Here is a 15,349-nt window from a genome sequence, read left to right on the forward strand (position 1 = left end):
GTGTGTTCTGTGCGGCAGCGGCATTAAAATTTCAGAGGCCCCGCTGGTCTCCTTTAACATGCAGGCGGGCATGACAGCTGCTTTGGTGCAGAGATGACCAGCAGAGAGCTGGACCCATGTGCAGGAGCAGCAGGACAGAGGGGGACCCCCGCCGGGTAAATATACACATACGTCACCCACAACTCCGCCGCAATCTGTCTTTCAGATGGCCAAAGCACAAGAACCTCCAACGGTCCACGTAACCTTCAGAGCTCTAGAACTATTAATGTCATTTTGCTGTATGATTTAAATCACATCTACATACAATACTGTTCAGAAGTTTCAAACTGACATATTAACAGATTCTACTATTTTTTACAATAATAGTTTGGAATATTTAACACAGATGAAACTTTTTTTGTACAGTCAAATGCAAATGTTGTGTTTATTGTGAAATAAGTGAACACACCCTCTTAAGAAAAACACACTCCTGCACATTTTAATTCACAATTAGTGTTTATTTGCTGAATTTAACACAAAAATAATTTTAAAAATTAATTGGTAGCCTAATTAGTGGCAATAGTTAGGTTTAGGCGTTCCATTACGGATGCAAAGTGGATCTGAACTGCAGGACAGACTATTCTCCTCTATAAGCTTCTCCCACCCTTTTGTGGCCCACCGTGTCGCTCTGTGAAATTCTCTGCTGTTTCTTGAAGCGGACATTAGAGAGTCATTCGCTTCTGTGCTGTTATACGTGTGGACAGCCGTCACAACACTGCCCTCAAACTCACCATACTGCCTCTGACAGAGAGGCTAATAGAACAGTGGCCAATCATAAGCATTCCCAACAAAGGAAGCCTTGGCACAGGCTTTGGAGAGAATTTGGTGACACTCTCCTTTAGTAAGGCTATATAAGCGTATATACGCCTTTCATGACAACTTATATCAAGCCACTTATACATTTATAAAGGCTTATTACAACAAGCGCCAGTCGTCATTACAATTCTTACTGTGTAACTAAGTAAAGCAGACATTTTGACAACTGATGCTTCTCACAATAAGACTTAATATGGACCGTTCTACTGAATAGGTTCAAACTGCGGTCATACAGTATATAAATAAAATAGTAAGTAAATAAATGAATAAGTATTCAGACCTTCTATATTCACAAAGATTATGTTAGTATCAATTTAAACCCAGGGTGTTCATTGAGATAGTAATAAGCTAAATATACATGAAATCGTTATTTATAGGGTACTGTCGATTGGGAGGTGGCAGATCCGGACCCTAACCCCTAAATTTCTCAAAATGTTTTTGTAAGATCTTTTAGATTTTGTTTAAAGATGCTGAAAGATTTTAACTTTATCATGGATTTAATTTTTTAATTAAAAAAAAAAAAAAAAACACACTTTCATGTCACCACAGATACACAAAGTTTTAGTCCATAGGCGGAGCCTCATTTTAGCCACACCCTGCATTGTAGACCAGTAAGTGAGACTGCATCCCTGTCCCTCGTGGCCACATAGTGAACATTTAGAGCCCGTTGTCTTGAATTCAAGTCTAAAATGAGTGTGTAACATTAAGAATTGTCACTACTGAAACAGATCTTCTGTAATTAAGTGAATTTATTAGAATTTGTGTTTTAATGAAAAATATTATGATCGGTTATGCGAAAATGATCACTATGGAATTTGATAAAAAGTTTCACTAGTGGTATAACTGTTACTGTCGTTATCGTCACTAATCCAAAAGGATTTTGTCTGAACTTAAAAGCCCAAAAGTGTGTTCAACTCTGACTTGGAACCACTTCTGTAGAATGATCCATATAGGCATATATGGCCCAGCAGTGCAGTGTTTCTGAGAACTCTTCTGCTCTGTTTGGTCTCTCTCTTTCACCGACATATGCTGGCTAATTGAACTGTGGACGGAATAATTCAAAGGAGACAGATCGGGAGTTAATTGAGGACACTGACGTGAGTCGTGCCAAAGAACCCCCTGAACAACTGTTCCTGAGCTGCACTTTTTGAAAGCTACAGTGTCCATTGATATGCATATAGGAAACTGGAGTAGTCTCTGAGTTTGTGAGGTGTTTGAGAGTTTGCCAAAGGGTTTTAATGCTCATCCCATTGCCAGCCCCTCTTCTTTTACAGAGTAAGAGCTGGATTAGCTTTTACATACAAACAAAACCTTAATGTGCTCTCTGTTCCAACTATTCAGTCTATCTGACTTTTTGTGTCCCGGTAGATGTGTCCATGCTGTAGTTCTCGGAGTGTTTGGGGAAAAACAGGAGTCGTGTTTCATCTCTGCTGGAGTTCCCTTAATCCCCCCCAATCCAGCTGAGTTTGTGTGTCTGGCTGGGTGTGAGTGAGAAAGAGTGATAGAGTTGTGTACCTACACACTGAACATGTTCACCCCCGACTGTTCTGCGTAATAAGGCTGTCACTGTGTAGCATCTGCCTGCTGATGGGCAGCCTTATTCACATGTCCTCAGGAGCTCAAGAGTCAAGATCATCTTATCTTTGAGAACATATGCTTGCAGACAGCGACACTGCCACAAATGAGGGACATGAGAACACAAGCAGGAGCTGTGTAGCATTAAATATAAGGATGCGCCCTATATTTATAATTTATTTCCTTTCTGATATCAATACCTGATCTTCAAGTATCTGCCGATAGAAAACATTGCTTACGTTACTTAGCAAATTACAAAATCTGTTAGGTTGTGCCCCGTTCTCTCTGGCATCCCTTCCCCATGAATAAAATAGATTAAATCAGGACAATTACTGCCAAAAGTAAGTATTATCCAAGTACTTAAGCAGCAGACTCTGGTCACCCATCTAACCGGACAGTGATGATCATCCCAGTGCTCTGCACCAACACATTAGCTTAAGCAGTGTTCACACTACACGCATCTTGAATACAGCGTCTCGTCTGGTTTGGAGAAGTGATCCGGCTCAGGGAGCCTGATGTTTAAAACAGTGCAGCTTTGAATCTCATGTTTCCTGCATGTGTACTAGTGGGTCTGTAAAATCAAGCACGCTCGCCTTGAGGTCAGAGCTGATTGAATTCACAGAGGTTAAGTCAAATCCTCTCTCTTGCTCTTAAATTACAAACTACTGCAATAAACATTGTCTTTAAAACCACTGCAGGATCCTTAACTTCCCTCGCTGATCTGTGGTAACATGGGGACGAGTGTGGTGATGCAAAAGGCAGTAAGAGGCTCTACGGGCGCAGCTCAAAGGCGCTGATTTGTTTCCTGCGTCTCAAACTTTTCTGATTCCTCACAGGCACAGCAAACCTTCTCTGCTAATGTAGGGCAGCAAAGTTGCCACAGACTATGGATGATACTTCTACAACATCTACAACACAGTGCAACTCCACAAGGCTGGACTTGATTCGGATGTACGGGTCTATATAGGACGAGCGTCGGCCGTGCCACAGCGTAATGTATTTTATTAACGTGGAACGTTTTCGTGGAGTAAATGTAACGCACTATTTTTGTTGGTGTGGTTGTTAACTGCCGACAATCCCTCCGCCGAGCGACAGGGTGCAGGCGAAGTGAAGGCGGACTGATTCCTGGTAGGTAGGTAAGTGAGTGAGTGAGTGAACAAACAAACAAACAAACAAATGTCTTTTGATCTTAAATGGAGGGATACATGCGGGAAGTGGTAAGGCGGAATAGTCCCCAAGGAAAACCTGTTTTTTCCCCAGATTTTCCACTAATTTACCATCGTCAATATTACACATTAAACTCAGAAGACAGAAAAAGGACTAATTACTCACAAGTAGTTCCGACAACAACACCGTATGGCATGTGAGGCACTCGAATGGTGAGTCATTCAAATGAACGGTCACTCTGTTATTATGCAGCTCTTAGTGGAGAAGCCTTGTTTGAGTCCGATTTGTACCCTCTGAATAAACAGTCATAACTCAGGAAATGTTCACTCTCTCGCTTAACCGGGTAGATGGTGTGAGATGAGACCCCTTGAGGATTATTTTGGTGTAATGTTGTGTGTATTGAGGAGAAAATGTCTGAGTTATGACGAGTTAAACAGAGAAAATCCTGAAATAAGCAGATTCTGATTTTGAGAAATTTGCATGGGAGTGAATGGGGCAGTTTTCTGGGCCTAGTGCCAAACAAACGCTCATAACTCTAAAGCTCATTGATAAAACGATGAGATATTTTGAGGTTTCAGAAAGGACGAGTTTCTCTACCATTTAAAACTGGAATGGAGTTTCTGGGTTAAAGTTTAAGGATTTTAAAGCAGATTCCCTGCGTGATCGGCTGTGTCTGAGACTGAGTGGCCTGCTGTGACGTCATCGGGGTCAGTTATAATCTGAAGCTCTGAACTTTCCGCCGTTCATTTCTTATGAGAGGTTTTTAATATTTAAACTTAATTTTATTAAAAACTACCAATCCAATCAACTCCAAACATACAGAGCACAAGTCACAGCGCCGAGACCTTCAGAACGCAGTTTGGACGGAGTCTGTATGTTAAGCGGTTCGGGCTGCATTAATCGCAGAAAAGTGTGGAAGAAGAAGAATAAGAAGAAGTATGAGAGATAACAATAGAGATAACAATAGAGATAACAATAGAGATAACAATAGAAATAACAATAGAGCTTCTTCAAGCTCTCTAATAATTCAGTCCTTGAAATGTAAAGAGTCATTCAGAGTGGCTTAATGTGAAACGGTTCACTGCAGAGACACTGATTACTTTAGGTGGTGGTGATAGGAACCAGGGGTCACAGTGTCTACAACCCAAATATGGCTATTTTATTTGCTATCCAAAACCACCAGTTTAACCTACATGTGTCTTCGGAGGTTTTATATGTAATGTTGATGATGGTAAGACAGTCATAAATCTGAAAAAAATGTGTTTTTTGGGGGGACTATTTGGCCTTATGACACCCTGCATGTACCCCTCCGCTGTGAATGGATTAAAATAAATGACTGAAGTACATTTTAAGCGGGAACCAAATTCTAAAACAGTGTGTCAGACATCAGGCAGTAAATCTCAGCCCCTCTTGTAATAACTTTCTGTGAGGGAGCTTTCAGAGGCATTAAACTCTTGAGATGTCTGGTTCCTATCACCACCACTCTGAACAGTTTCTCTTGAACTGAGTACTTCGCATCACTGAATGTCAACCATTCAATTATGTAGGATCTTACAAAGAAGTTTTAAGTTCATTGTAAAGGAACAAACCGTGTTGCTGGTGATATGGAACATTAGTTGCAGTGTGTACAACACAAATATGACCATTTTATTTACTATCCATAACCAACAGTGGACCTACACAGCATAACACTTTTTAGAGGCTTCAGACTTCTGGTTCCCATCACCAGCACTGTGAACAAGTTTCTTTAGAAGAGCATATTTCACATAAAACCGCCCTGAATGACTTTGTTTATATCTAAACCGTTTAATTATGCAGAAATTTAGAAAAATAAGTGTAATTCCCTTCAAAACAGCTCCAGGCTCTCCACAGTCTATCTGGCATTTATGTGCTGTGGCAAGACTCAAAGAGTTTTTGAGCTTGGAGGAGAAGCTCAGCCAGGACTCTCGTTATTAACTCATGTCCAAGAAAATTCAAATCATGGTTCATAGCCATCAGACATTCAGCTAGTTCAAATGTCCATTCCAGGCCAGTTGCACTGGTAGAGTACTAGATGTAGGCATGAGAGAAATCAATTCCATTTCATTAGCTCTCACTGCATTTGCTGAGAGAGCTGATCCTCCTGATTGAGCTGGAGCACTGCATGCATGGCTGCACTACCCAGTTTAGCCTCTCTGTCCACCACGGACGGCCACATCACAGCCTGGGGACAAACGGAGGAGACGCTTTATGGGGAGCCTCCATGAAGACTTCAGAGAGGGATTGATCTGGTACAGGAAGGTCAGAGATGGGTAAGACGTTTTAGTTAATGAGGGCATTTTGTTTGGAGAATCTGGAGGTGTTAAGTGCTCCTGTCAAGTGATTACAGGTGTGAAACCTCACAGCTTTCGCTCTCATGCCCACTTTCTTCTCCCTCTTACTTCCTTCATAGTCATTTCCTCTTTCCTTTCATTTCCTCTCTCTCTCCACAGACATGTGAGCCAGCACTGCTTTACCCTCGGGGCGAACGATGTGAACAAAGTACCATAGTTGTTGCAGTTCTTCTGTAACATATAGTGACTGCTAGTATGCCGTGCCAGTCGTACCAGTATGATTGGGCCTGGCAGGCTTAGGCCCTCTCACTTTTGTCACTGGTCCACTCAAAAGAATTTGGCTAAACAGAAACTCTTCCAAGACCATCACCACTGAATAGGGTCTGGAGTCATGAACATGCCTTATTTAAAGCATGAAAGCAGCCAAGCAGACCACGTAGGTTTGGATAAATACAATAACTACAAACAGTTGCCCAACTCTGAAAGTGGCACATTAAATCTGAAGGCATACATGCCAGAAAAAATCAGAGTAAATTAAATTTATGTTTGATGGATTGCTCCTTGTGCAAAGCGAGTTTGGAGTTCCACATTTTCTGTTTGTCGGCTTCAGTTTTTCCCTGTTTTGACATCAACACATAGCAGACACCTCAGAGTTATGGCTCGGTCATTACTTGGAAGTCTTGGCACCAGCACTGTCCTTCTGATGTATCTGAAAACAGATTTAATGTGTTCTTGATGTGGTCTGCAATATTTTAACCAAATGTCACGTCACATGAACCCCTTATTTCTTACATATAAGAAACTCATCAGGAACGACTGTGATTGGTCAGGATGCTCACGGCATAGGTTCACAATATCAATCGGCATCGCAGCGATAATAAAGAAACATTACATCGCGCTGCCCCAGTTAGGGCTGAAAGAGGGATCATTTTTAAATCACAATTTGAAAGAGTGCAGTTTTCAAATTGCAGAAGCTGCAATTTTTATTATAGTCTTAAGGTTTAAGTGGGGAAATTTAACCTAAATGGAGTTTGTGAACCTGCTCTAGATGAGTTAGACCAATCAGAAGCAGCCGAACAGCCACGTGCTGTGACATTACAATCACATCTAACTGGCAGTCTGGCAAGTTACATTCACTGTTCAAGCCTCAAGCCAGAAAAAGTGGATTTCATAGGAAGATACGGCAGAATTGGTCAGGGAGATCTTTGCCAGAATCATTTAGTCCTAGCCACAAAACATGCCCTTGCAAAAAAGTGGTGGAATCATAAACAAATTTCTTTTGACAGCCCTATTTTCTCTTTTAATTACAGATGGCAGGTCTAATTTTAGCACTGTAAGCACAGAGGGCAGATGCGTGTGCTCTGGAAAAGGGCAAAAGCTCTGAAGGCATGCAGCATCTCAGTAATCCTGAAGAACGGCGGAGCAGATCTGAGAGTTTTCTACTCTTGACGAGCGTATTAAAAGGGACACTGCCCATACGAACGTGCCACTTAAAAGGCTGTGTCAGTGATCCCCTCTTAACTGCCAACAAAAGGGTTCTCAGCCTTCAGGATCCGCGTCTTGGGCAAGAGGCGGCGCATGGGAGTCTCAGAAAGGATTGGAGGATTCGGGCCCTAAATATAACTGCGGATATTGAAGCAGTTTTTACAAGCGCCTCTCTAAGCTCAGGTACTCAGAAGCAGGATATCCCGTGGATCTTAAAGTTGGCTCTGTTTTTCTGACAATCCCCAGGATTTAAGAGAGAGCAGGAGGTTGCTGTTTCTATCTCCAGAGGGTAAATTGCAGTATGGTAAGCTCTACCACCTGAGGTCATTTAAATGCAGCCCAAAATTCTCCTTATATAATCCACGAATAAGAGAGCAGAGAAGGTTTCCAGAACTTTTTAGGATCACTGATATGCAAGGGGTTTAAAATGAACCCGCTCACTCTCAGCTGGCTTTGGTATCTACTTTTAAAAACTTTCACACGTGAGATGCTGCCAAGAAAGCCCTCCTTCATGTTCGCATATGCTTCTCCAGTGTGTTGGAGTGTGCCCGTTTTGTGTGGTACAGCAGACCACAGTCAAACAAACATCAATAGCTGGAAAGCATCCAAGCTGGTACTGTATTAAAAGAAAGGTCTGATGACGCTCTGAGCTCCGGGTGTGATGAATCAAAGGAGTGATGTATGAATACGTTCATCGGCATGTCCGTTTACGGATGCAGCGGCGTCGTATCGCCCGTTACTGATCCTGCTGACGCTTTCCACAACAGATAAGAATGGAGAAATTGGACAATCTGAAAAGCAGCATCCCAGACAACAAGACTGTGATGTTTGTGTGATTGTGAAGATTGATGATCATCTATAGCACGAACGCACGCTTTGACGACGTGCTGTGTGATTGGAAATGTGTAATCAATGCATAATCAATGCCAACGTGGTTTTCACACCACCACGTACTAGTAGCTGAGTCATATTCTGGCTCTGTCACTGCTTTTTATATTATCTTAATTGGCTGCGCAGCTCTTCCAACGTGTTCTTCAAAACGTGCACATTAAGCCAGCCAGTTTTTAAAAAGGTCCGAGCAAAATCTTTAAAAGTAATGAAAAATATTGTTTGTTTATTATTTGATTCAAATGAGACAATACAGCCCCAAACCGTGCACAGAATACAAGTGGACAGTCAAGATGATCATTTAGCTGTTAGACATAGGATTTATTATTCAGTAACTATGAATTATTTACCAACTACTAGGGCTGTCACTATCCATTATGTTAGCAATCAAGTCATCAACTGATTATTTTGACAAGTAATCAGATTTAAAACACCACCAAACAATAAAACTGTACAATAACAAATCAGACTTAGCCTTTTTAAAGATTTTAAAATACTCTGTGAGACATAAAAAAACAGTATGCATGACAATAATTTAAGTTGTAGTAAAATAATAAGTTGTATTATATAATATAATAATAAATATAATAATAATAATAATAATAATAAATCAATAAATCCATATAAAATACAATGATTTTGTATTGTCAGCATGCTGGCTTTGTAATTAAGCAGTCGCTCAGTGTTCATTAAGTACTGACAACCTCCGGAAGGCTCGTAAAAGTATATTGTGAGAAAATTGTTCACAGTAACAATAAAAAAAAATCATATTTTTATGATTTGCCCATCCCTAGTGCTTTCCGTCAAAGCTGCACTGCATGCCATAAACAGTGTACTGAGTGTACAGCAAAGTACAAAGTTTTATACAAACGGGGATTAGGGCTGGGCAATATGACAATATGTATCATTACCATGATAAATGACGTCACATCATGTCACAATATGCATTTTGTAGCATGACTGCATGTCTGATTACAGAGAGCATAATTAAACCTGTTTAATTGGATATACTGTAGCATGGTATATGGACCATCTCACCCACGTCTGAGGATTATTGTGAAATTCGGAGAAAAAGGTGAAAAGATTGGCAGACGGGCAAAATGCAGTGATATAAAGCAATGATCAGCAAAAGTAGAGGCAAATGAAACAACAGGCCAAAGGAAGTCTATGTTCACCTAAAAGAGCTGACGTGTTTATGCCGGAGGCAGGGTGGATGGCATGGCAGATATCACTGTGATACTCTGACACTCTCATGATTTGTTATATGCATCATAAAATGTTGTTTTTGTTAAGTTAGATTAGACAAAAAGGGACTAGCATTGCCACATAAAAAAACTTTCAAAAATTATGAATATTAATGATGTTTGCTCAACATTTTTTATCACTACAACAATAAATGCATGTTAATTTTCCTATTCTGATTGAAAATAAAGGTCACATATGGGCCTTTGCAGCTTAAGGGGACCCCATCGTATTTCAGAATCATATATACTCTGTTAAACATGCTGTCCAACAGCAAGTCCACAGTCCTTACCAAACACAGCCTAGTGGGGACGAAACCAGCATAACAATGCCCATCAAACAGGATCACACCATGACTGGAACACATTAGCATGGGGCTAATCCAGGGTGCTAGTGGCTGAGGGGGGATTACCTCACTGTATCTGTGCTGCCTCTCTTCGTGATCCTGCCCCACAACGGCAGGTGGAACGGCCAGATAATCCTCAAGCCCAATAACTTATCGCAGTGTTGCTTTTCGTCAGCTTGCATCTGCCACCCCTCCCTTCAGCATTGTGCAGATATACGTTGGTGTTCTGGCTTTGTCTTTCCTTTGTATGTTTCAGAGCCTTTTTTTTTAGGGTGCACACATTTTTAAGCTGTAATTTATTAATGTTCTTTCACACAATGCATGACCCAGTCTTCTTGTTATAGGCGTATTCTGTCATACAATGCCTGATGTTCTTTTTTCCTTGCGGCACGACCCAGCTTTCGTTAGGCGGTATAAAAACCGCTCCCGCTTCTAATTCACATCCCACACAACTTCACGACAGTGTTAAGGTCTTTTTGTCGGTTGTTCATTGTGGGCTGTGTTTTCACTGCCATCGAGTGAACCAACGGAACCAAAGGAATGCCCTCTTGGTCACCCTACCAGCGTGTGCACAGACAGTACAAAAGCTTCTTAGTGTAGGCCCTGGGTCTCGGTAAAGATGGATTAAATGAAATCTAAATTGATTCCATAAGTCTGCTGTAACTCTTCTGTCAGCACTGTACGCTGGGCTTGTCATGATGCTAGAACTTTTATGGCATATCACAAATAAGAGTCGTATCACAGCGCTTGATATTATCGCATGTCACTAGACAGGAAAAGCACGTTTTAGCTCATTGTCCAGGCCGGGATGCTTGCTTTGCCTCGGAGATGTCATCTTTTCCATCTTTTTCCATCATCTTTTTGATTGTGTCGGTTGGTCAGCCTCTCCAGCACCATGGTCAGTATAATCCTCAGTCTTTGACCTTGTATCTTCAACAAGAGGCCACCTGAAAGAAGCCTTTTTTGCTGTACAATCTGGCACTTGAACTTGTCAAGAACATCTCTGCCCATTTAGGTCAAATTAGCCTGCGCATTCTGTATCGCCTATAGGCAGGAAACGACATCAACATAGTCATAGTGTGATTTAAATATAGAACTGAGAGTACTGGAAGGCCTTGTGACAAGAAAAGGCTTTGAACTTTCAATGCGTCTACGCTGTGGACACTTCACAGTGGCAGGTGTAAAAGAAACTGCTCATCCACATGCTGGGTGGGAGGCATCCATGGAGCAGATGTGTTTGGAAGTCAACCACACCCTCATAATGCTGCCTTACTGTCTAATCACGCCTTTGGTGTCCTCACCCTTACGGGAAAAGGTGAAAACGCAAGTCAGATATAGAAGTGAGCATCTCGCCGGGCTTTCGTGTTGGAGAACTTGTAGCTGAGTCAGTTCGGTGAGAGTTGTTTGAAAGTGCAGCACTTTTTCGGGGGAAGTTAATGATTCCGCTCTCGTTATCTGCAGCTGAGTAACTGACAGGCTGAGTCATAGGGTGCTGGTGGATGGCGCAGGAACGCACACGCACCTAATCTGCCATGAGTCACCTCCACCATCCCGAGACGATGGCTCCGAAACTTTCCCTGCTTCTGCAGCCTCTTTCTCTTAAACATCCCTTGAAATCAAAGCCTCTTAAAAAGCTTTAGCAAGTCAGAATGGCTTCAAAGCAGAAGACAGGGCGTTACATAATCTGAATGTTTCTTCAACTTCAGCTGCAAGTCCATAGATCAGAGAGGTGGGGGGGGGGGGGGGTGTCAAGAGGGAGGGGAGGGAGGAATCATTTATTTGTCAGCAGGCTCATTCATCTCTGCACGTCTGCCTTACTCCTCAGCCCAGCCACCGATTGGCTGGGACCACTGCTTTAGTGGCCATGGTAACGAGGGAAGGTGAGGCTCTTTGTGTCAGTGAGAGAAGGGCGTACATGTCTGCATGTGTGTGTTTGGGAGAGAAAGCAGGCTGTGCGGAACCTACAGCTAATGAAACCATGATCGAGCTCGTGCTCATCATCAGGCCGTCATCGGTAGGTAAAGACGAGGAAACATTGTGCAAACGCCTCTCTTCGTTTTTCCCTCACCACCAAGCGATGGCTTAAACCACCATTTGCTACAGATGACGTGCCTCTTTGTTTAGCCATGACATCAAGCAGACTTATTTGTCAGTAAACAAAACTCAAGCATGCGTGCTTCTCTGCATAAAAAGACGAGACAGTAAATAATGACAAAGTCTTTACAGAACTGTCTGCTAAAAACGTGACCTTGATGGATCATTAGGCCCAGTATCAGGAGACGGTTTATTGAGGCAGTGCCCCACCACCTCATCATGGCACCCCACTAAAATGTTGCTGACGGATTCATTTTCATTTTAGGATTAATAGAGATACACAAATATGAAAACTGCAGATACATAAACGTCTATAAAATATAGAAATGTAATGATCCACCTAAATAAGCATTACAGAGACATGTAGCCTTTATTTCTATTGGGGTACAAATGCAGTAAGGTAAATAAAATGCAGACATTTTGGCACAATAGCCCAAGGTCACACAATCGTTCTGCTCTTTTGGAGTACAATCCATACGTCATCAAATATGAAGTCATTAAATCTAAACATCTTTCCAATGCTGCTGCACCTCTCGTCATTACTACTATTAAATATAACTCGTTATTCTAATTCTAAGCACAACCACAGTGTTCGTAACGCTAGGAACATAAAATATATGAATGGCACTTCTGAAGGAGGACCATGACCAGTGTTTATGACCACTTACACAATTGGGTTATAGCAGTTCTTTGGACGCTTGCCTTGGTTTTTTTGGATTCTCTAGGTGGAACAGCCTTAACTCAGACAGAGTTAAAGCGGGGGTTATCAGTCTTAGCCACAAAGGGCCAGTGTGGAAGCACACATGATTCCAACTTTAATCAGCTGGTCTCTGCCCTCAAACAGTTAAATATGAGGTATGAGGTCTGCTCCTGCTTGACTACAGTGAAGACCTACAGCTCCTTAGTAGATGTCTGTGATGATTCCTAAGGTAACAAAGCTCAAGCACTAACTACAAATCTCAAATAACTGGTTTCATCATGACGGAGATCAGAAAGTGCTTCAAATTTCAGTTCAGATCGAAGTGGTTTTTCATGGATGTGTTGTTTAGACGTCCCACTCATGATTTAGTTCTGTCACCTTGAGTGGCGCCTGTTCATTGTTCGCAGCTTAGCTGTTGGGACGCACATAATAAAATACAGGTCTGGCTTCAGTACAAAGACGGGAAATGCTGCGGTTAGAAAAACAGGAAGTTCATCAGCTAATGAATTAGTTGGAAGGGGAAGCGCTTCAGCAGTTCTTTCAGCGCAGAGGGCCGGGAGCATCCGGCCGTGCACGTGAGGAAGCTACTTTCTCCCCTCGCCTCTTTCATGGAATCAATGGTGCGGCTGTGTCAGCCGAGGATGGGGGGTTTGGAGCGCTGTGCTGTATTGACATGTCTGAAAACTGGCAGCGAGGCCACTGGGGGAGTGCACAGAGACACTGCTGTGCTTGATCAAGCTTCTTGCAGGACTACCTTGCCGAACAGAATGGGTCTGTTGAAGGGAACGGGCAGGAAGGAAACCATCGCAGGTGTCCTTTCATGCCGAGGAACGGAACCGGGAGCCGTGACCTCAACTCTTGCTGTGGTCCGGACGCGATGGTGATAATGGCAAATGAGTAGAGGCTTTAACCGAGGGAGTTTTACTCTTGTGCCAACACCTGTTGTGGCATATAAGAGGGTCTTTCACGGAGACAGGTGTCTCCTGCTGGAGACGCCTCCGTCCTCCTTCCAGCTGCTCCTCTCCACAGCCAGCTTGCAGATTCTTCACATGCCTGCCTGTCAGCTATGCAACACAAGCCTTTTCACGCCAGTGGTCACTTAGAGAGCTCAGCCTAGCCCCCCTCCCTTCCTCTCCCACGCGGACCCACACAATCGCCTTCTATGAAGATGTTTGTTAGCTTGACGAATGCGAGATAAGACATGGCAGAGTAACTGCGAACTGAAAATTACACTAGAGATTAATGGTTTAAGCTGGTGTGGGAACGTGCATGCTCAGGACTGCAGGGTAAAGTGGGGAGTACCAGTGGTACAGAGGTTGCGTACTCGGTTAAGCGATGTAGTTTATTTAAGCCACCGATAATCCGTTTTAACCATCACAGTGGTCTGTTACCATGCTATCTGTTAACCCCTTAACAGTCACAGATATCCATGTCCTTATTATTCAGCTGCTATGGGGGAACATTGCAAAATGATGATTATTATTACATTATAGGAGTAATAAAGTCTGCGTTAAGAGTTTAACAGACACCACTTGGTTTCTGTAAGGTAAGTTCTATTGCAGTGCATCAGAATGGAGGAGGATGCGTCTGCCAGACCAACAGATCCCACACTGAGCTGAGTAACATTTATTGGTCTGGTACAGGAGCTCCCCATAACCCTTTCCATTCACGCTTCCCCATGCTGGAGAACGAGGCAGTCCAGCACTGCACACTCAAGTAATTCCCTTGCTCTAATTCACCTTATGAAGTATGTGACTCACTGATGAACTGGAAAACACTGGGCCTGGGGAGCACAAGCCTATGTCTACATGCAGACGTTACACAGTCAAAGTGCTACCGTACAAGACTCACACGTACAAACTGTGCAACACGTTTGTCAATATTATTATTGTTTTCTAGACACGCAACATGCAAATCTGTACATGCGCACCTGCCGTGGGCCTCCAGCCAGCTGGTAAACAATCTCTGATTGGGTTTGGTTTAGTCGACCTGATTCCAGCATGCACAATATGTGAGGCAAAGGTGCTTTAGCGCATAGCTGGAATAGTTCGCTCAGTATTGGCACCCCGGTGGGAGGGGGAGTTTTGTATAAGACTTCTTTAGGCTGCATGTTTGGGCATGTTCTAAATCTCCTCAAAAGTGCCTCATCCATATAAACACTCTTCAGCCACCATTTGCACAATGGCCCACAATCTACAAGGGTGCAGCACAGTGGTCAATCACGAAAGGAATGTGGCCTGTGCACTTGGAGGTGCTGGACAGCTGAATGAGACAGCTGAATGAGAATCTTAAGTGGTCACTCACCAATTGCTTGGCAGCAATTCAACGCACTGGACTAATGACCGTCTCTTTGCTTAGTAATTAGCACTGAAAAAAAAAGGTACCGCGTATAATCCCGGCGCATTGTTGGCGCAAATCTTCCAAATGAAACGAAATGTGTTTTTGCTACGTGAGCCTCGCCCTGCACGTGGCTCGCTCACACGCATGCAGCTGTATAAAACAGTCAGACTTTCGCTCCCAGCTGGACCTGGAGTTCTACTTTCCATCCTCTACTCTTACAAGTCCCTGAGCTATGACATCACCCTCTCCGCGATCCGAGTCGTTCACAAAGCAAAACAGAGCGAGTCTTTGGAGGGAACATTAGCACACGTGGAATATTTTCTTTCGAGCACTTTGCTCAGAACA

At 42.8% G+C, this 15,349-nt stretch overlaps 1 protein-coding gene across 1 annotated transcript in view; it reads right to left on the minus strand.

The window, feature by feature from the left end:
• traf4a (tnf receptor-associated factor 4a) overlaps positions 1-15,349 on the minus strand; it is a 43,261-nt gene that overhangs the window by 22,123 nt on the left and 5,789 nt on the right. The window lies entirely within an intron of this gene.

The sequence above is a fragment of the Pygocentrus nattereri genome, chromosome 17 (assembly GCF_015220715.1).
Source record: "Pygocentrus nattereri isolate fPygNat1 chromosome 17, fPygNat1.pri, whole genome shotgun sequence".
Lineage (NCBI taxonomy): Eukaryota > Metazoa > Chordata > Actinopteri > Characiformes > Serrasalmidae > Pygocentrus > Pygocentrus nattereri.